Raw genomic sequence first — 24,615 nt, 5'->3', positions numbered from 1 at the left:
TTGCAATTGTGCATAGTGAGAGTCACCATCATCTATGTGTTTCTAATCTGCTTCTTCTACAAATTCTTCACAATTATTATCCACTTGTGGTTGAGCATAGTGGGATTGGTCTTTCTTTGCAGCTAGTAACAAACCATCATCATTGTCATCCACTTCGAAGCGGGATTATCAAAATTTTCATCTCCATGTAGATCTGTTGCTATATGTCCATGTTAATCTTAAGCTTGAATGCTCCCTCTCAGGTATCCCAAGCCTCTTTAGTTGTCTTGCATCTGCAATGAGGGGAAGAACGATGTCATCAATGCATTCTCTTATGCATTTCAATGCGAGGACATTCTTTTGTCTTTTCACTTCCAAATATTTCAAAAAAGCTTCATACATCTCTTATTTCTTCGGCTTTCTTACCCTCCTGACTTTTCTCATTTGTTAAGCATTGACATACTAAGGCTTAACAAGAAAATCAAACTGCAAACATAGTGGCTTCTTTGTTGTCGAATTGGGCTCTGACAACAATGGTTGTGACTATGAGTCATGGTGGCGGCATATGGTAATAGTGGCTCAAAAATCCCAAATAAATTCACCTTTACCACTCAAATAAATTCATTTTTTTTAATGAAAAACATTACCATTCAAAATTACTTTTCCTTTTCAAAGAAAAATTTAAAGAGCCAAAAAAAAAATTCACCCTTTTAATAGACCCTCTCTTTTAAAAAAAATTGAATGTGTTTTGTCCTTATAAGACAAGCAAGCAAGGCCCTTTATATGAACCCCTTTTTCTAAAACTACATATGCCATTTAAAATGTTTTTGAATGGTTTTGGGTTTAACGTTAAACCTTGAACCCTAAAACCTGACCTACCTTTTCATCTCTCCACCACCATTCATTAGACTAGGACAAACTAATGGTGATAGATGAACCCCTTTGTCCACCTAGTTAGATGGCCCTTCTTTATGTAATGAACCCCATAATTTGAGGAATGATTTGAACTATCAATGAACATGGATACAAAGGGATTATCATGAGGTTCCTCAAGTGGTATTTTTTGGATATTTGGGGCATATTAGAAAGATTGTATGATATATATAGCCATGCAAAACCACCTTGTGGCATGTGTTTTTGGTTTGTGACCCAGGATGCATAATGAAGGAAATCACAGACCCTGATAAACCAGTTATAGCCAGGACCAGCTAGAGGATGACCTTTGATAGATATACACTCCTTTCCTTGCATACCATGTACTAGATAACCCTCTTTGGATGGCATCATATGCTCTAGAGAACCACATGTTCCACCTTCTGATGCATCATTTATGCCATTTCATGATGATTCCAAACAAGATGATGGAGGATAATTCATTACGTAATTACATATATGATTCATTCATGCATAAAGACATATATAATATATGCATTCAGATTAGTGCCTACTCACATTCTCAGAGGGGAGTTGCATCAAAAGAGAGGAGATCTAGAAAGTAATCAATAGAGTTGTCTTTGTCTTTTCTGTCTAGTTACTTTATTATACATAATTACTGAACTGAAAAAGAGGTCGTAGATTTAGAGGAAAAGTTCTGATAAATAAATATTGCGCAGACTGATTTCCCCGGCACTCTAACTCATATATAATGTATTTACCCATACCATTTCGGTCACAGCTTTTACTTTATAAGGATCTACACTGATGCCATTGTTATAGAGATATTTAGGCACTACAACCCCAATCATATATGTCCATAAACTAAGGGCTTCTAAGTCCCCAAAAGTGTTGTTTCATACCTTAAAGGAGCAAGGTCAGCTGATTACATCATCTCCCAGAAGTTCTCCCTGAAAAACTACTCAGAACTGGTCGAAACTAGACCATACAGACTACTTAGTGCTAAGGGTGCGATGCATCTCACCTGCCACATGCAAAAAGTGCAATGCATACTAGAAAGCCCTTCTCTAGGGTGCGATGAGTGAGAGCAGACAAATGGTAGAAGCAGTTTGCTAGGTGGAGACCCTGAGAATCTTCTAGAAGCTGCTCATTTGACATTTGCTTCTCTGAATTCGGCCAGGGATGAGTAAGAGATCATGAATTCTCCAAGTGGAACCAAGAACTATCAAAAGAGATGACACTAATCAAAATCTCAGAAGCTGACTCACTCTCCTGAAAACATCTATATATGGATCCCCCATCCAAGAGATCCAAAGGCTGGAATTTTGTAATTTTCAAGGAAGTGTTGTTGGTTTCTCTTTGAAGACATTGTTGGCTGATCTTGCTTTGTATGAGGTGAAGAGGGCTTTCATGCTAGGAGGATGATGCTGGATCAGATAGCCTAGTTGTAATCCTCTCTTCTACTACTTCTATCAATAAATTTGTTTGAGTTTCCCTCCATATGCTTGTATATCTCTTAATATTGTTTATGTATGCATTTATATGGTTAATGTACATCTGATCCTACATTATTTATGGTTATAGATCTATATGCTTTGATGGTATCATGCTGCTTTGACTCTACAGGTGTTCTTTGAAGTGGGACAAGTAAGGGAGGAGTGGCGAATTTCCATCAAAGGGGAAAGGAAACAAGCAAGGAGCCAAGTGAAAGACTAAAGTTGGTATTCTCTGCTTCTTTCTCATCTATCTCTCATAAAGGAAAAAACAAGTAACTTTAATCTGTTTGTTTCTAAGATAGCTACCCGTCTTAGTGGGACTAGCAGCTCTGAATAGACACTAGTTTTCCCGATAACAAAATGGGGACTCCACTGGGGAGCGAATAGTTTGTTTGTTTTGTTACTGTTTTTTGCTTTATAAATCACAGACGGAACCTGAAGTCAAGCCAGCTAGCCTTCGAACTGCTTTTGCTATGAAACTGCAAAGTAGATCAACGCTGCTTCAGTCAATCTCTGGGTTGGTTTGTGAACTGGATATCTAGCTTGAAAACATCCTAAGTTTCCTGGTGATAGCTCAAATAACCTCATTAGATCAACCCCTGTATTTTGTGTTTACTGCCTATAACTAGCTCAGCCTAAAACCCTGAACTTAGCTGCAAACTGTGAGCGAAAACCAAGCTCAGTCTTGTCCCTGGACCATCGCATATCTCTTCTTGGCAATCTGGATGCATCGCACCTCGCGTGTGCTATACGTGAGATGCATCCCTATTTCCCTGTGTTATAGGTGCGATGATCAGATAAGACTGTTTCTGCCTCTAGATTTTGGTTTTTCCTCACTGTCTTCAGCTTTATTCAGTAGTTTTGCTATCTGTGATTAGTATATCTCTGTTGAAACTATCTTCCTTTGCATTATTCAACATCGATCGATAAAGAATTGTGAATGTTCTTTTATGTATTTTTCGTCATTTACAATTTTCTTGTGAAAAAAGTAGCTTAATCGAACTGTTGTCTTTTGATTTAAAAGTGTCGCAAGTGTCATTTTCAGTCAAGAAAAAGAGTATTACAAAGCATTCCTCTTTTAGACAGTCGATTATACTTTTGCCATTGTATTGGATTTGAATCATTAGTATTTCAAGTGTCAAAAGCAATTTTGAATTCGAAATTGCAAAGTGTCGTCTTGGATTTACTTTCATTTTTTGAAAAGAAAATTGTTAGTACTGTCACTGTGAAAGAGAATAGTTCAGATCTATACTTAGCATTATTTTTGTCATTCACACATTAAGAAAGCGGAAAACAAATACTTGCATGTGCATTTTCATTTAAACTGCTTGTTGATTTTGATTTAGGATAGTGCATCTAGTGTGTGCTCTCTGCTCTATGTTGAAAGAATTTCGCTTCTCTTTTCTTAGTAGCTAGGATTTTCATTGCAAAAAGAAGAGTAAACCATTGTTTATCATCTTAGATTGCATATTTAGGAGTTGTATATCTACATCGTGCGGTGAACCTTAAAGGCAAACTTCTTAAGAAAGATCAATTGTAAAATAAATTCAATGAACATAAAAACGCTTTGGAACCTAACGCACAATATCTAGAAGTCTACGCTAGAGACGTATTCCGGTGTCGTAAAGCCTAGTAACTGTCACTTCATCATAGGTTGGGTGATTCCTCCTCTTTGAGATGAAAAGTGCCAATATGGACTTGTGCTCCCACATACCATCAAGTATATACTGGGAGACCACAATAGGCTACATCCTTTATCCTTAGGAAGTTGTGTCTGTCGCCCTATCGATTGTAATGCACTGAACACAGCATTCGGGAAGATTGACTGTCTTACCATAAAAAAGTGTTTTGTAGTTTTGTGATTGGTTTGGTAATCCCTCTGTCTAGATTTCCAGAGTAGTCTCTTTCATTCCTTTTCAGACTCCTTAAAGGAAAAGATCCATCTGAGCACTTGTCACTTCAGGCTCATTAAAAATCGAAGGCGACTAGAATCATCTTTTTAGCTTTTTCTTGACTCTTAAAAATTGAAAAAGCAAGTTGTGTCAAAGTGTCATAAAATTTATTTTAATTGGAATAACGTCATTGTTCCCTCATTGATCTTATGTTGAGAAAATGCAGTCCACCAGTCAAGGATTTCCTCTTAGGCGAAATCCTAGTCCTTTCTCCTCTTGGGGAGATGTTGGTGCGCCTCATATGGCCACATTGTCCCTTCCAGGACTGACAATTGGCCTTCCAGTATGGCTCTTCTCAACCTCTATCGTTCAAAGCCCCATGATTCCTGAGCAATCAAATCAGAAACTAGATGATACTAGAGTTACCCCCCAACCTTCTACTTCATTTGTTTCTCCCTCTCCTTCTTCCTCTTCACTTGGTGAAGCTAGTAAAACTAAAAACCAAGTAACTGTGGATAAGAAGAAAGGGAAGGAGAAGAAGAAGAAGGAGCCAACGACAAAAAGGGGCAACTATACATCGTCTAGCGAAAATCCACACACTGCACCGTCCAAACCTAAATCTCCATCTGTAAAGGGGACCACTATCATCGAGATTGTCCTTGCATCCCACGGATCTTAAGGGACTGGTCTCCCCGCTTACACAATCTGGTGTCGTCAACCTTTGACGATCATCTTGAGAGCACACCGTCAACTAGTGAAAATGAAGTCAATGGAAAGAAAGGAAGATATAAATTTCCTTGCAGACTGTGTGAAGGCGATCATGCCATCCACCGTTGTCCCTTCTTAGATGAAGTTAAAAGAGTCTTGTATAACCGTCCTGCATCACCGCAGCGACTTCCTCATGGATACAAGAAAATCTTGCCGAGTCCATCACTAGTTGAAAACCCAACTCGCACACCATTGTTTTCGATCGAAGCACCTATCATTGAAGATAGACCCTTTGAGTCCACACCAGACCAAAGTCAACAGGTCGAAATGGCAGTCGACCCCATCTTGTCTTCACAGGATCCACCTTCAGATGATATTGTCACCAAAGAGAATGAGAACGACACCATTCAAATTTTTTTCGTAAACACAGACTCCAATGAACATGGGGGCAATCTACCCATTCGTTTACCACAAGAAGGAAGTTTGTTAGAGACTTATACGGCCATTTATCGGTCCCACCTCCAAGTATTCTAGTCGTTTCCTTCAATTGGAATATACTAGGCAGACCCCGCCTACCATCTAATGTACCATTCTGAATCATAGTGCAAACATACAGAATGGTCATGGTTGGTAACGATCATAGATGAAGGGGCTTCTGTGAGTATCATTTCCTCAACTACTTGGAAAGCGCTTGGTTCACCATCGCTTCTGCCTGAGATGTGAAATCTGACAGGCTTCGACAAAGGAACCAGTCGACCATTAGGGATCCTTCCAAATTTTCCTATAACTTTAAGAAGGAAAACCATTTATCTAAACGTAATGGTAGTCCAAGGACCTTTAGATTACAATCTTCTCCTTGGGTGTGACTACATTTATAGCATGGGAGTTATTATTTCCTCACTCTTTCAAATGATGTGTTTTCCGCATGAAGGCAGAGTGGTCCAGCTCATAGACCAGCTTTCATTCCCTGGTTCACACATAGCTAATAGTCAAATGCCATACCTAACTGGACTTTTCGCGCAAGGAATGTCTCATCAATCTCCAGTCCGTCCCTCTGACAAGCGTGAGTGATTCGGTGATTGTGACTGAAACCCAAGGGGCATGCACCCTGGTCTGCTTCGGTAAGAAAACTTCAGGTATAGGGTAGGTTTCCGTGGAGGATATATGACTATTCTAACACACCCATCCATTTAGGAAAATGGGATTAGACTGGAATAAGATAACTCCATCAGAAGGTATGCCTTTCGTGATAGAGCAAATGTTTTGTCTACAAATTGAAGGGTAACTTGGAAACTCTACTTCGCTATACCTGGGGGCATGCAAACCTTTTTGCATGAAAGTGAAAAGCGACCATTTATTTTCTTAGTTTCTAGGTTCTTAACCCTTTAAACTCATAGGATTGGTCGTTCCTAGCTTACATAATAAAAGGATCCGGAGCAAAGTTTCGAATGGGGCAAGCTCCCTAAAAAATGAACCTATCGATGAGACATCCTTATTATACGACTGGAACAAGTAGTTTTATGCCAAGTTCAAGCTCGTTAAAAAATAAACCTACCAATGAGCATATGTTCCACTGGAGTTTAAGCTGATTAGAAAATGAACGCACCCTCGGTAAATAACCATTGTGATCATATAATTATCAGCTTTTAAAACTTGGTCGTGTTCTTACCATCATCTCCATTCTTTTTTAGCCTATCATATGCCTCCATTTGATTGTTTACCCCCTTTTGAGGAACAACTGCGACGAGTGATCCTATTAGCCACTTTATCTACACTTCCATGATTGAAAAGCTCCAAACCTTATCTGGAACCAGCTGCTATCCAAAAAAATCACTCGTTCCTCAAAAAACGAGTCTCCTCTAAGCTCTTTTCAACTGACTCGTAAAATATGAAAAGATTGTTGAGAAATTGGCCTCTTCAGTGCGTTAAAGTGATTGGAAGTGCCATCCCTCCTCTAGATTTTAATCTTTTTGGACCTGAGGAATCATTGCACAAAAAGATCGAGCGCTTGTCTTGTTCGGCTCATTAAATCTATCGAAAAGTCATTCTTTTCGCATTGTTTTATACTTTTTTGGACTTAAGGGATTATATTACGAAAAAGAAATATTGGAGTTTCATTTCCGTCTTTTTTAAGACTCTGTAAAATTGAAAAGAATTGAGTTATCCTTGTCGTTAAACTTGTTAAGACAATACCGACAAACTTGTCCATGCAGATAAGAGCGAGTCTCACTGTCGCTAGGCTCGTTAAAATATACTAACGGGTTTGCCTGAAGGGAAAATTATAGAACAAGCATATGTTATCCTCCTCAAGCTTGACAAAAATAAAGAGGTACTGGCCAGAAATGACTGGGGAAAATTGGGAAGAAAACTTGAAGAAACTTTTGTGGTAGCAAGTCGCTCTCGAACATGACACTTTCACTCCATCACCATGATTAAGTCAAGTTGGGTTATTCCATTCACCAGTCATATCACCATTGGTCCACCGTACCATCCATTTTTTGGGTTAACGCTACTAATCCATTTCAGTGTCACCAATATGTTCAAGAGAAGTCACTCAGAGAATTCACCAACCCAGCTTGTGTCTCATCCACTGTAATACCTTCATGCTTCATTTTTCATGGCTGCCACCCTGAACCGTGTATCACCAGATCTTTTTCACCTCCACAAGATCATTTGTTCCATTCTGTGTCGTAGATGTGGGATTCATTAAGGCCCTCCTACGATGCGTCGCTTCTTGTTGACATCAGCTCATTAACCAAGAAGTTGACTTAGGGACAACCCTTTTAGTACTTTGAAGCTTGCATGCCTCAATGGCAAGTTTCTCACTTCCGGCGACAGGTTTACATCAATGGCCTTCGACCAAAAGATTTTACATGGTGTTCGACATCAACTCATATATCCACACCACATGGATTGTACTGTAGTACCTTAAGGGTCATCATCATTATCAGTGATTCCTCTCGCACCTGTTAACAACTTACATCATTGGCTAGTAATCAGGCGATGCCTTTCCATGTTTGACATCAGAACATCTTCTCACATGGATCAACTTGTACTTCGGGAAAAGATTGAATGAGATTTGAAGACCCCATATCTAGTTTCATCCATCCGGGCTATGATATATTTAGGAAAATAAAGATATCAAATGTACATCACAACTACACAGATAATCATCCAAACTAAAAGATGATGGCTCTACCAGAATCGTCAATCTGCCACACAGACGATTGTCTGTCTTATGTACATGAGTATGAATTTATAAAGCTGAGCATGGGAATCCATGCCTTAGCCAGATAATGAAAATATTATGAAGATACTGTATTGTGTTGTATCTTATTATAGGTCACCTTCCAGTTCGAAAAACCTTGGATCCTCATTATAAAGCATTTCACCCAACATCGAAAGGATTTACGACCTCATGCTTTAGGGGGCAACTGTTATAGACATATTTGGGCATTGCAACCCAAATCATATATGTCCATAAACCAAGGGCTTCTAAGTCTCTAAAAGTGTTCTTTCATACCTTAAAGGAGCAAGGTCCGCTGATTACATCATCTCCCAGAAGTTCTCCCTGAAAAACTACTCAGAACTGGTCAAAACTGAACCATATAGGCTGCTCAATGCTAAGGGTGCGATGCATCTCACCTTCCACATGCAAAAAGTGTGATGCATACTAGAAAGCTCCTCTGTAGGGTGCGATGAGTGAGAGCCGACAAATGGCAGAAGCAGTTTCCTAGGTGGAGACCCTGAGAATCTTCTAGAAGCTACTCATTTGACACTTGCCTCTCTGAATTCGCCCAGGGATGAGTAAGAGATCATGAAATCTCTAAGTGGAACCAGGAACTATTAGAGAGATGACACTAATCAAAATCCTAGAAGTTGACTCATTCTCCTAAAAACATCTATATATGGATCCCTCATCCAAGAGATCCAAAGGCTGGAATTTTGTAATTTGCAAGGAAGTGTTGTTGGTTTCTCTTTGAAGACAGTGTTGGGTGATCTTGCTTTGTATGAGGTGAAAAGGGCTTTGACGCTGGGAGGATGATGCTGGATTAGACAGTCTGGTTGTAATCCTCTCTTCTACTACTTCTATCAATAAAGCTATTTGAGTTTTCCTCCATATGCTTGTATGTCTCTGAATATTGTTTATGTATGCATTTATATGGTTAATGTACATCTGATCCTACATTATTTATGGTTATAGATCTCCATGCTTTGATGGTATCATGTTGCTTTGACTCTACAGGTGTTCTTTGAAGCGGGACAAGTAAGGGAGGAGTGGTGAATTTCCATCAAAGGGGAAGGGAAACAAGAAAGGAGCCAAGCGAAAGACTAAGGTTGGTACTCTCTGCTTCTTTCTCATCTATCTCTCATAAAGGAAAACACAAGTAACTTTAATCTGTTTGTTTCTAAGATAGCTACCCATCTTAGTGGGACTAGTAGCACTGAATAAACACTAGTTTTCTCGATAACAGCCATCCTTAGATACGATATGGCGTAAGAGTTTGAAATTTCACCACAACTATTCACTAATAATCCTTACTCAATGTATTTACGAAAACCATTCACTAATGATCCTTAATGGGTTTTATGAATATATCAGACCCACCATTTGAAGAGTACGAGGGATTAAAAAAATTGCTTTTCAATGTTTTATACAATGATACCTCTTTATAATGTGCCTTTACCAAATGAAAAATGTACATAGCCACCCTTTGACATTTTGTACTCTGCTACACATTTCCAGGATGCTCGCTGATTATGGCTTTGTTTCTCTTTTTTCAATAAATTATGGTTAAGAGCACGCTCCTTTGGCCGCTAGTTTTCCCTTGACTTGTCATCATACCTTCTACATAGGACTTTTGTGCTTTATTGCATTATTTGACACATTACTTTTGTGATGAATCGTTGAACTACACTTTCTGACATAGGACATGTGCGATGAATCGCAAGCTCCTCAATTTTGTAAGTTTTTCAGTTTCATGGCGCTTGCTTTATCGGCAGGTGTGATGATTGCTTTGCGAACAAAAAGAAAATATAGTCGGCAGACTTACAGTGTGGTTTGCTTTTTTTTTCTCGATTTTAAACTTCAATTCTCAAGTTCTTCTCATTCTTTAATAGTTTTCAGTCTTCACAGAGGAATTTCAAGTGTTTCTTTTTTGGAGTCCTATGTAACTTGGCTCCGATATCATATTAGAGAATGAAAATTATAGAGCTAAGTATTTTTCTCTATATTCCTAAATAGTTAAATAAATACATAAAATACATTAATAAGCAATTATTAGAATAAAAATAAATAGAAAATTTAAGTGAAACTGACTATAAAAATTATAACACTTAAGTCATCTGACACGTGGATTTGAGATTGGAGGGATACGGGGATTCAAGTGTCGGATTCGGAGATGTTGACTCCAGAATAGGACACTTTCTGATAAGTTATATATATATATATATATATATATATATATATATATATATATATATATATATATATATATATATATATATATATATATATTAAAAATTAGATATTTTTTACACAAATTCTCAATGGTGAGATCAAGCTCTTCACATTTCTCCTTTTGAACTTGTCCATTGCACCAAGTGAAATTGTCTTTCTTTTCATTGTTTGTCCCCCACTAGAACTATCAAATGGAAATTTGTTGCTACATTTTCTCAAAAATGGAAGGGGGTCATCATTCTTGGTTTGCAACCAAATTTTCCATACCAACATTGAACTCTCTTTCCATTTCTTTGCTCTTTTGTAAGGGAACTTTTGTACAAGCTCCAACTTCACAACCTGGTAAAGCCAACAAATGGCCTTTCACAGAAAAGCTCGTGAAAGTATTGTAGCAAAAGTTGCATTTCCAATTCACAGTGCCTCCTCCCTTGACCTTTGGCTTTGCTCTCTTGTAAGACATTTCCACAAGAGATATCCTCAATGTTAAATTGAGAAGGAAGTCTTCCCTCAACATTACTTGCAATAGAGGGAATACTTGAAACAAACTCTGATGAAAATGGGGGAGGAGGGGTATTTCAATGGGGACATTTGACCCTTCCGTGCTACGCTTGATCGAGCCATGAATACTGTAAAAAATAAACCAAAAATGCCCAAATTTGTAAAAGAAGTGCATATATACAAATGTAAAAATATTTAGAGAAAATGCACTTCACTATTCTTTGAATCTCCTTAAAAATGCTTCCACAGTCTTCGCTTCTTAGGTTCAAACCCCTCACAAAAAGCCCACAGCAAAAGAGAAAAGAGAAAATGAATAACAAGAATAGCAACTCACACTTTTTATGCCACCTGGTCACTTTTTCTAAATTCGTGTCCTAAAATCGCAACATAATGTGTTGGATTGAAACATGATCGAAATCCAATTAAAACATGATCCAGATTCAATCGTGTCCCAATCGAACACATCATGATTCCCACACACGAATTGGCACGAATCGTATCCCATTCACCGGTTCACCGGATTGGGGACACGTCGGCCTATTTCAACAAATTCGGTTTCAGAGCATAACACATAGATCGTTAAAGTTAGTTTCTCCAACAATGAAGTCAATTTGCTTTTAATTAAAGTTCAATCAATGAACATTCATCGGCAGTTCTAAACAATCTATCTCAAATAAACCCATAAACAGAGGACATAACACGGAGGAATTGCCTACAATAGGTGTTTTTATTACGCCGTAAGGCGTTCCCCTCTGAAATCAACTTCCCTATTTTCTTTTCTGACCTAATCCTGTCCGTCAGATCCATTTTTAGACAATTAAATAATGATCTGCCATCCAATTTCATTAGAAAACATTAAAAATCGTCTAATTTCATTAAAATTAGTTAGTTAATTAATTCCATAAATTTAATTTTGGTTACCACGCCCGTCGTGCCCGCGCGAATAGCCAGCTGGGGTTTGTTGCAGAGGAGTGCAGGGGCGAGTGCTGCAAGAGGAGGATCGGGTTTCCTGCAGCACGAGGAGGGCTAGGGTTTGTTGCAAAGGAGTGCCAAGGCGAGTGCTGCGAGAGGAGGGGTCGGGTTTCCTGCAGCACAAGGAGGGCCAAGAGCACGAGGAGGGCTCATCGTGCCCGCACGAATAGCTAGCTACGTTTTGTTTGCGTTAGGTGCGATGCCCTCCCCTGAGAAAGGGAAATGGAATCTGCCTTCGAGGGACTAGAGATGGACGCTGCTGATTGGCCAGTCTGCCTGTGGAGAACTTGCTGGACGAAGTCATCAGGAGGAACTACGATTTGATGCTACGGCATATCAATCTCCATGTCATGGGCGAGGTTCTGTTGCGAATAAATCATTGCCTATTGGTAGTGAGAGGGGTGGGGAAGAGGCGTGCTTTGAAGAGAGTGATTAGCCATCCGCAGGCCCTGGCTCCTTCAAAATGGTGTCTCGTGGGCTCTTGGCATGGAGGTGGAGGTCTTGGAAAACGCTCCGAGTGCGGCTAATTTTGTAGTGGAGAACCGCATAGATGACACGGCCGTCATCGACAGTGCGGCTACCGGATGGGAATAGGGTGTTGAAGTGGTGGAAGAAGAATTACAGGACGATTCCTCCAACACCACCAGATTTCTCATTCTCACTAAAAAGAACCCTAACAACAATTCCTCTCCAGTATCAGCTTAAAGATGACAGTGGCTTTCTCACTGGAAGAGGGAACGACCGATTTGTGCAAGGTCTATGAATCCTTTCGTAGCTCGCTTCAGCTAAAACAAACAAAGAGATTATTTCTCTCCGTTCTTGTGACATATCGACATTTGTAAACTCAATACGTTGTACAGGGATTTGTAAACTCAATTCTTTATCGAAGTGAGGGGATTAAATTCTTTGTTTAACTCTTTCAAGTCAATGAACAGAATACTTCATAAGCACAATAATAAACATAATATGATAATAAGAGTGCCATTTTTAACTAATTTTTATACATTCAATCATGAGAGATGACCCTTGTAATAAAAAAATGTTTAAGTTGCTAAATAAGCATTCGTGATTCCAATGCCAAGAAAAGGCATGGAATTTTGAACCATCTACTGCGGTAATTGTGTAATATTTTAGTCAGTTCAAACATCTACAGACTGTACCTTGAACATCCAACAACCATTGACATATTACACTTCAAGTTCCAGTGAAATTTTATATTACTCTCAAGGTGGCAACATTTACTGAAATGTGGCCATAAATGAAGACTCCACAGCCACCACAAATTCAAATGTCCAGATTCAAACCAAAGGGGTTGCCATTTTCTTTGAAGTAAATATTTGAAGCCAAGAGGGCAATTAGATTAAAAAACCCCTTTAATTTAAGACAACTAGACTTCTAATGATTACTGGTAAGATGCAATAATTAACTTGATAGTAGATACAAGAATGTCTCATGCATTGAAAATTGTGTTAATTTAATTTTTGGAATTAGTTTTTCAATGTTCGATAAAATTTACCTATTTTAATAAGAAATTGTTGCTTCAATTTTATGTATGTGACCTATTGTAATTTATAATTTACTTAGAAACTTAGTGGATTCTTGGAAAGGCAAGGTAGATTCAATTCATGTGAACATTCTGTTGAAATCAACCTCCATCAAAGGAAGAGGATTGATGACATAAATGAAAGATGTTTGACAACTGAAAGAAAAATGTGTAATTTTCAAAATCAAAATCAGTAGACACCTTTTTGAACACTGTAACTCTTATAATTTGCAGACTAAAGCTTAAATTGCTCCCACATGTCTCATTTTTGGCCATGTTTAAGAAATTCTCTGAGCAATATCATCTAGTTTTATACTCCTCTAATTATGCTAATTGAGTAGAGTTGTATTGTTCATTTTCCATTCAATTTGCATGCCATGTTTTTCTGTAGCTTTTGCAATCTTATTTTTTATATGTTTCATGTTATTTTATCTTTTCCTCTACCTCTTTATATTTTTCACTGATCTCATTATCAAGCTCATCCACAACTTGATTTGCAGCGTTTATGGAAAATGGGAAATTTCTATTGGCTGCAAGGAGGTTCAGGCATCCAACTAGTACTGAATACATAATCTCTCTTGACGCTGATGATCTGTCCCAAGGAAGCAATGCTTATGTAGGAAAACTGAGGTATGTTACTATTCCAGTGATTGACATCCATATTATGGTTCTGCCATTCAGTCATGCCTGCAATAGTACTTAAAATGGGATGATTCTTGTGACAGAAATTACCTTCAAGTTCGTCATGTTAGGATTTTTTAAATAAATTATTATTTCTTATTGAGGTCAATTGTATATCCTAAGGGTCAACATTTCTTTAGTAACTTTTATCATCTAGAGCTCTCTTTAAGATAAGAGAATTTTACAAATGTCCAAAAATTGACCAAAAAGATAGGTCAATGGGTGATCAATTGTGTATCGTAAGGATCAATATTTCCTTAGTAGTGTTTATCATCAATCTAGAACTCTCTTTAAGATGAGATAAGATAATTTTATTGTCTAGCATATGATCAGAAAGATAGTTCAATGGGATTAGGAAGTAAAACAATGATACTAAGTTTTAGGAACATCCTAGTGTAATAAAAGAAATACATGAAATAAAAGTAATACATCAAGGAAAGAAAGAAAAGAAAGTGTAAGTATTAGATGTGAGATGAGGAGGTAGAGAGCAAGGAGGAATAAGTATTTGTTGCCACATGTTGGTACCTAAGCAGGCACTAATGCATTATTTGAAGATGTTGTTTGGAGAGAACCCAGGGTTGAGAGGCCTTGGACAGGTGACTTGGGAGGAGGATGGGAGCTATAAGTAGAGACTCCCAATACTTGAGTCCGAAGGAAAGAGCCTCATGATATAGGGTTAGCATAGATTAGAATACCAATTTGGTCCATGACGAGAATAGGTTCTCCTGAAACCTCATGGGAATGACTTCACTGGCCCTAGAGGGAGAAGTTATACCTGGTCTCGTCTCTCACCTCATCGTGTATGATATATGTAAACAGCCAGACGCTAATGGTTAGGATATTAGATGAAAGTGGAAATGGATGCTCTTCACTCGCAAAATGGGCAAAAATATCTGCCCTAGATCTCATGCTAGATGGTTCCCCCAAAGATGAAATTTTCCTTACCATTTTTAGATGGCATAGCTCACATATCCTCTCCTCTTGTTGAATACAGTTCCCAAAACATCTGACACTGATGAACTCACAAGGCTAATATGTGGTCCGTTGATTACTTGGAGCTCATTCAGTGGATTCCAGTAGATCAGCAGTGCTTTTTTCTTGGCAGTAAACATCTTGATGACCTTCGTATATTGATCAACTGCAATATATGGCAGGACACTACTCTCTTTTTGTTACTGCCCTTGCATGGAGCAGTGGGCATTGGAGTGCCTTCATCTTCAAAGGCTTTTCATTCAAGGATGTGATCCATGTAATTATGACAATCAATATGTTCCATTATGATAGTAGTATACGATTCCGATCATATAGAATTCCAATCATACAGCGTTTGGATCATAAACATTATATTTTTCCAAGGTAAATTCTGAAACTAACAATGGAATTTGAACTCTTATGGTGGAATTAATGGTCTATGGTTTTAAGCATGTGACCATAAGCATTGCCGAGACATGAAAAGGGTAAGGGAATAGCTACAGAAAAGAAATTTTCATGAAATGAACTAAAGAAGTCCTATCGTCAAATAATTTTTTAATGATACTAGAGTTCTTTAAAAAAATCCCATTTGAAAATAACATTTGGGAAGAGATTCTGTACTTCCTATAGTTTACACTGACCAATTACTTCCTATAGTTTACACTGACCACATGTACAAGCAAGTCTGAAGATGAAAAGTAATATGGCAATGTTGTTGTTGTAATGTTGTCAGGTCACACAACCAGTTCCTCTATAAAGAAATTCATGAAGTATATCCGCCACTCCCATGGTGTGGATTTCATATATTTGAATTTCCCTCCTTTAGGGTCTGCAACAGTCCATGCAGAGGTTTTCTTATGTCAATGCAATACATTTTGATCATATAGAAATCCAATCATACAGCGTTTGGATCATAAACTTTATATTTCTGCAAGGTAAATTATGTCTCTATTGCCATTTGACTATCCTTAGCAAAGTTAATACTGTTGGAACTGTTTCCGCTTTTTCTTTTGATTGGCGTATGAATTTTATTTGGAAATGTTACATACAGGTCCTAACGAATGGGAAATACAAGAGTATAGAGCACAGGGCACTGACGAATAGGAATAAAGAAAGATTGTTTAAAGTCATGTTCCATGCTCCAAGTTACAATGTGGAAATTGGTCCTTTGCCTCAGCTTATAGATGAAGCTCACCCATGCCTCTACAGATCGTATAAACACACAGACTACAATCGCCATTATCTCTCCAACAAGCTAGAAGGGAAAAAAACGTTAGGTTTCACAAAGATTCATCCTTAAAATACTAATGTTATTATTGAAATGTAATTATTCAGGGTAACTGAGACTTCATCTAATATAATTTGCAAGTATGCCTGGTCTATCTCCATGTAATTGTGACAATCAATATGTTCCATTATGATAGTAGTATACGATTCCGATCATATAGAATTCCAATCATACAGCGTTTGGATCATAGACTTTATATTTTTCCAAGGTAAATTTCGAAACTAACAATGGAATTTGAACTTTTATGGTGGAATTAATGGTCTACAGTTTTAAGCATGTGACCATAAGCATTGCCCAGACACTAAAAGGGTAAGGGAATAGCTATAGCAAAAAAAATTTCATGAAATGAACAAAAGAAGTCCTATCATCAAATAATTTTTTAATGATCCTAGAGTTCTTTAAAAAAATCCCATTTGAAAATAACATTTGGGAAGAGATTCTGTACTTAAGGCAACAAATTTGAATACTCCAAACCAATTACTTCCTATAGTTTGGACTGACCACATGTACAAGCAAGTCTAAAGATGAAAAGTAATATGGCAATGTTGTTGTTGTAATGTTGTCAGGTCACACACCCAGTTCCTCTATGAAGAAATTCATGAAGTATATCTGTCATTCCCATGGTGTGGATTCCATATGCTTGAATTTCCCTCCTTTAGGGTCTGCAACAGTCCATGCAGAGGTTTTCTTATGTCAATGCAATGCATTCAGATCATATAGAAATCCAATCATATAGCATTTGGATCATGAACTTTATATTTTTCCAAGGTAAATTCTATCTTTGTTGCCATTTGAATATCCTTAGCAAAGTTAATACTATTGGAGCCGTTTCCACTTTTTCTTTTGAGTGGCGTATGAATCTTATTTGGAAATGTTACATACAGGTCGTAACAAATGGGAAATACAAGGGTATAAAGCCCAGGGCGCTGACAAATAGGAATAAAGAAAGATTGTCTATAGTCATGTTCCATGCTCCAAGTTACAATGTGGAAATTGGTCCTTTGCCTCAGCTTATAGATGAGGCTCGCCCACGCCTCTACAGATTGTATAAAAACGCAGACTACAATCGTAATTATCTCTCTAACAAGCAGGAAGGGAAAAAAAGGCTAGATTTCACAAAGATTCGTCCTTAAAATACTAATGTTATTATTGAAATGTAATTATTCAGGGTAGCTGAGACTTCATCTAATATAATTTGCAAGTATGCCTGGTCTATCTCCATGTAATTGTGACAATCAATATGTTCCATTATGATAGTAGTATGCAATTCCGATCATATAGAATTCCAATCATATAGCGTTTGGATCATAAACTTTATATTTTTCCAAGGTAAATTCTGAAACTAACAATGGAATTTGAACTCTTATGGTGGAATTAATGGTCTAAATATCTTATACTTCTTAAAAAAATATTTTTAATTATTTTAATTTGAATCATGTTTATTTATGTTTCTGAACGAGTTAGGCTGAGTCACACTTTTCTCGTATAATTAGTGCAATTTGAATGGAATGATTAGAGCTTACATATTAGTGAAGCTCACATTTTTGTTATGCTACCCGGTCTTCGTATGTGCTTTTTATCATTTCGATTTGTAAAGATTATGAAGTCATTAATCACTTTTGCAATAGCATGATTTCTCGTGAGTGGGTTCCAATCCATATTAATCATTATGTTTTTTGTTTTTCTAATGATTCTTTCATGATGAAATATGTTTTTTAAAGGTTTAATTACATGAAGTTTTATAAATACCACTTATTTAATAAAAAATACATTTAATTTAACAACACTAATTGTTTACACAAATAGATTTAACTTAAGATTTCTTTTTAATTGACTTGAGATAGTTATCCTTTACTCTTTAAGTTTGAGAAAAAGGTAGGATAATTAAGTTTCACAACCAAAAATATATTATCCTATTGAACACTAATAAAAGCAATTCCATAGACAGTGCACCTAATATACTATGCTTCAAATTTGGACCTAGAAAATTTTTCATCTTGGCCATCATGGTTGGAGGGCATGGCAACAATTCCCCTGAAGTTACTCCCTTTGTTAACATGTCTACAATATTCTAGGTAGTATGTATCTTTTTCATTTTTTTTTTATAATGGAAGGCTCATTTACTTACAAGATGAATTGAACTCTCATTGTCACTATACAACCTACCATTTTATTTCTTATTTCCTAACTCCTGCATAAATTTGTTTATTTCCTTTTGTAATTTCTAGTAAAACCACATCCTTATCTAACGATACTATATATTGCATACCATGTCTAAATACTCATATACAAAAAAATATTTGAAACTCAAAAAAAAAAAGTCAAGTATTCATATCTCTCAAATACATGAGAATCCACTTTATTGTCTACTAATGCTCTTTACATGGATTGTTCAACTCATGTGAAATATCTTACCTTGTGCACACCTTATAGATCAACATGTAAACGTGTAGAAATTTGGACATGGAGTGTATCTCCTCTTATGTCTTGGACACATCTCCTTATTCAATCTGAAATAGCTTTCCAAACATGTACTAACTAGCATTGCATCCTATGTTTTAAATCTTTCCAATACCTACTTTATGTACTCACCATTGTAGACAATGTTAATTCAATATTTTTCCTATCTTTTGTTATTCTCATATTCATTGCAAATGATTAGCTAATTTTTTTTAATCCTACATGTTATGTGTTTGAAAAAACATGGCATCTATATACAATAGCATGATACTATAACTACCATTGTGTACTATGTTAAAATAAAAAAAGGTGGTGAGAGTGACCTTGTTATATCATAAACCTATAGAATTTTAAATAACACTATTTGGAGATTATTTTAGAATTTTAAATAACACTATTTGGATATTGTTAACCGCAATAGGGAAATGATTTATGTTCCTTTCCATATAAATATATCTATGTTTTTATATTAGGTTTTAGAGTTTGTTAGGTGTAATGTATTAACAATAATAAAGAAATGATTTTTCTTCCTATAAATAAGAATGCATATTTTTTCTTGCTTACCTCTATATATATAAAGGTTAGGGTTTTATATTATTTTTATAGCATTTTTTTTTCTAACTAAATATTAATACATTTTATCTCTTACTTATCTATATGTACTGCATTTTGGTGTCACTACTCAATATATTCTTTAGTTTTCAGGAAAAATATCAATAGTTGGAGAATTCATTCGAGAATGGAAAATAAAGTAGAACATATAATTTCAACTTCGATAATAATTTGACCATTTTGCTGCAATTTCAACTTAGATAATAATGTGACCATTTCAAAATTGACTTCAAAACATTAATTTTATGATCGTAACCATGTTTACAGAGTTTAATTTAACTTTAATCTATAGCTTTCTTATTCTTATTACCTGCTTTCAATACGCCAACTTCCATACAAGAATAGTACATGGCCACAATCTTATTTACTAATAGTATTATAAATTATAAATTCTTGGGAACAAATATAAAATTGAAAGTTTGTGATTTTGATTTTGAGACACATAGATATTATTATGATTAATAGATGATATGTAGAATACTTGAAAAATGGAATATATATATATATATATATATATATATATATATATATATATATATTTATTTATTTATTTATTATGAAAGTATATTGCCAGAATTGTATTTGTTAGTAATTTTATAAATTTTATGTAAAGAATATAAGATTCAATGATTGTAATTTTGAGAAAATTTTATATTATTATAATTATTAGTAAGTTCTTGAATAATGTAAAAAAAATATAATACAATTATAATATCTATATATTAAATTTTGTTATAAATTATTAATTATAATCTCTTATGTTAAATTTTTATATAAATTTCTAAATTTAAGCCTGTGTGACTTGCATTTGTTTCTTTTTTATTTTCATACAAATAATTTTACATAAACTATGAAATATATTTCTGTTTGGCATGTGGTTGCGCTAATTGTTTGTATTAATGCTCTATGCTTGCATTCTTAATGGATTATTGATACATAGCCACCTGCGAGAACCATCCATAATGGATATATTTATATCTCAATTTTATTAACCGCATGGTTGAACAATTGTAGGAAATGGTTGAACCATATATTTATATCTCAATTTTATTGACCTCATGGTTGAACAATGGTAGGAAGCAACAATAGAAGATTTTCTACCATATACTTTTGGTTTCTTAATTCAATTTAATTTCCTAAATATTTTTTTAAATGTGTGTGGTGTAGAAACATTGGTAACAATACACACACTTGATGTTGTGGTTCGCTATTTAATTTGATCAAACCTTGAGATTCTTGTTCTTATTTCTTATAGATAGCACTTTTCTTATGATTTTTTTTTAGAAGACCGCTAAATTAAAACTTCGTGGTTCATTAGATAAGAGATATGGCATACTTCTTAAGCCAAATATCCCTTATTTGCTAATAATATTATAAATTATAAATTCCTTGGAAAGAATATAAAATTGAAAAATTGTGATTTTGAGAAACAAAGATATTATTATGATTAATACATGATATGTAGAATTCTTGAAAAATGGAAAAAAATATTTATTATGAAAGTAGATTTGCCACAATTGTAGTAATTTTATAAATTTTATGGAAAGAATATAAGATTCAATAATTGTACTTTTGAGAAAAATTTATATTATTATAATTGCTAGATGATATAGATGATATAGTGAGTTCTTGAATAATGTAAAAAAAAATGTTATATCAATTTTTTTTGTAATTTTTATATTTATAAGAGTAGTCTAATTAGTTGCATTGATATTTAGTTAATGACAATAAACAAATAATGAAATTCCCGCTCTATTCACTTAGTTCAAAGTATAAAATAAATTCACAAATATATCCACTACAATTTTGAAAGTAGTTCATATAATCTTGTGACTTGTACCATTTACCATCTAGAAAAGTATACATCATTAAATAAGTATTTAAACTTCTTTTCTCAAGTGTTTGCAAGCAATAGCTTTTCTAAAGTTTTGTAAGGAATAATTGTCTTCCACTAGTTTTTAAATTGTTTCATAATTTTTTATTTTTTTATTTTTAACCATCCACTATGAAACTCTATTCTAATATTATCATTCATTATGAAACTCTATTCTAATATTATCATTCATTATGTCTTCTTCTCACCAACTTATTGCATTCAAATAACTATTATTGTCATGTAAAAGATTCTATTTTTAACAATTATTTTTAAAAATTATGGATTGGTTGTACACTATTAGTATGTCCATCAAGTCTTGGATAGATGGTGATCTTTGTGCTCTTACATGATAAATATATAGTCCTATCAAACTTACAAAAATAATATTTACCTAGTACCATTATAATATTCGTATATTTATTTGTTCACATTTAATTGATACAATTACAATACCTATATGTTAAATTTTGTTATAAATTGTTAATTATAATCTCTTACGCTAAATTTCCATATAAATTTCTAAGTTTAAGGATGTGTGACTTCGATTTATTTCTTTTTTATTTTCATACAAATAATTTTACATAAATTATGAAATAGCTTTGCATTTGGCATGTGGTTGGACTAAATGTATTAATGCTCTATCCTTGTATTCTTAATCGATTATTGATACATAACGACTGGTCAGAACCATCCATAATAGTTGAATGATATATTTATATCTCAATTTGAGACCTCATGGTTGAACAATTGTAGGAAGCAACAATGTAAGATGTTCTACAATATACTTTTGGTTTGCCAATTCAATTTAATTTCAATGTAAGGTGTAGAAACATTGGTAACAATACACACACTTAATTTTGTGGTTTGCTATTTAATTTGATGAAACCTTGAGATTCTTGTTCTTATTTCTTATTGATAGCACTTTTCTTATGAATTGTTTTGAGAAAATCACTAAATTAAAACCTCTTGGTTGATTAGATAAGACATATGGCATACTTCTTAAGCCAATTTTCCCTTGCTAAGTATGAGATGTTCAAGTATCCTCCATCTAAGTCGGTTTCTATTGCAATCTCAATGTGTCATCTATAAGTGTGCACCATGGAACAAATATCTTCAATTTTATGCACGTTATAATGAAGAGCAACTGAAGTAAGTAATTTCATATGGTGATGCATTTCTTTGGAAAGAGGGCTTTTGCAACCTATTTTTTTATTTACCTATGTTTGTTTTCAATGTTCATGAAATGTTTGATGACCAATTTCCACAAAAGTTCACACAACACATTACTAGGTCTTTATACTAAGTTTTCAAGAGATTAAGTTGTGTAGCGATTAAGCCACCTACCACCATACCTAGTGATTATAGATTAGATTATATTTTTTTGGGTTTTGCATGTCATTTCGTTGATTATGATTTCGGATGCTTTATTACATATTTGTGTTTTGATCCTACCTCATTTGAGTAAAATTCAAATTTACACAATGGAGGTAGTTAATTTGTGTAGATTGAGTCCTAACATAGTGTTTTCTTGAGTGTAATTGAAGTCTAATTATATTTTAATTATTGGGTTTGAAATTTTATAATTGAAGTCAAATTATATTTCAATTATTGGTCCAATTATATTTCAATTATTCAATAAAGAAAAACATAACATATGATAAAAAAAGACAGGACGTACATAAACAAAATTGCATAAAACTTTTACTTCTTGACTCCAACAAGTTTTGATGCATTTTCAAATATGGAATGACAACCATGATGTTGTTCACAATGTCATATTGCTTTTTTAACCTCTTCCATTAAAATCTAATAGTATTTCTCTATAGAATCTTAAAAAATCATCACTGGAGATCAAATTATGATTAATCCTCAATTCCCCCATATATCAAAAAGCAATGCCATGACTAGGTCGCATATGGAAAAATTACATCCCTGAAGAAAAATATCAAAAAAAAAAAAATCGAAACATGTTCACATAAACAACAACTACTCCATAGATAATGGATAATCTCTACATGACACTACTATTATTTACAAAAAAACCATATTCAGAATACACAACTAATAATTACAACTATATCTCGTTGTCATCCACCCTTGTTTTCAACAATTTCCATTCACATGTCGTTATTCTTCCACATTTTATGCCTTACGGCGTTTCCTTTGCAACATCTGGTGTAAATGCTAGTTATTTAAAGATTGGGTCCACATTTTATACATGATTTATCACGTTTAAATTTGACTGCTGTAGAGTTCCTTTTTGTTACATCTGTAAATTGATTTTTTAAAACCTTAAAGCACATCTCAAACGTCAGATTCAGGATGCTTCACTTTTCGATATAACACAGTTGTTCAACGATGCCCCTTTAATTGTATTTATGTATCCACTTTCGCGGTTTTTCAAACTTTGTCACTGAGTTCGTCGTCCCCCCGTTGTATCCACTTTCGTGGTTTGTCAAACCTTTTTCTTTGTTTCTTAATTTATGGGAAATACGGTTTATATTTGGTTATAATGTAAAGATGAGATAAATCAGTTTAAAATAAATATAAATAGTGTTACCATATGAATCATAAATAAAATACTTTATTGTAATTTTTTATATATTGTATAAAATATTTTTTTATATATTATATAAAATAAGTGATCTTATTAATACTTGGTTTAAAATTAGGTAGTTTTACATTGAATTTAATTTTTTCAAGAGTTTATAAAGATCATATTTTTTAACGGTGTAAATTTTTTTTCTTAAATTTTGTACTTCAAAAATTTTTATTTTAAGAGATTTATACTTCACAATTAGGATGGATTTATGTTTTGAGATTTATGCTTCAGAATTAAGATGGATTTATGTTGCTTCTAATAAACATGCCCATAAAGTGTTTTAACCATAGAAACTGTTTTATTTTCACTTGTTCAATATAATATATATATAGTTGACATAGACTCATATTTTATTGATGATTCAATGTTAACACATCTCTTTATACTAAAAAATAGAAAACAAATATTTATAGGAAATTATAGGTGTGTACACATACATTGAATTATTTTTGTTATTAATATTGTTTAGCATGTTACTTGTGAACTCCATACTAAACAGTGAATGAATTAAGAATTTTTCTCATACCTTGAATTAAAAAGAGCATATTGATGAAATTATAACTTTCTCCCTTTACAAACACATTTTTGATATTAAAATTTTTTACTCAACCATTTAAATTAATTTTATTTTCTCTCTATCAACTCTATATAAAATTATGTTATTTAATATGGATACTAAAA

At 34.5% G+C, this 24,615-nt stretch overlaps 1 protein-coding gene across 1 annotated transcript in view; it reads right to left on the bottom strand.

Annotated features, from left to right (window-relative positions):
• Positions 1-24,615, bottom strand: part of LOC149155939 (DNA polymerase delta catalytic subunit-like) — an 83,982-nt gene that overhangs the window by 1,121 nt on the left and 58,246 nt on the right. The window lies entirely within an intron of this gene.

This window comes from Pinus tabuliformis, chromosome 9 (assembly GCF_031772625.1).
Source record: "Pinus tabuliformis cultivar Carrire ecotype Pingquan chromosome 9, CPIR1, whole genome shotgun sequence".
NCBI lineage: Eukaryota > Viridiplantae > Streptophyta > Pinopsida > Pinales > Pinaceae > Pinus > Pinus tabuliformis.
Note: the sequence above shows the minus strand (reverse complement) of the source record. Positions and strands in the feature narration are given on the sequence as shown.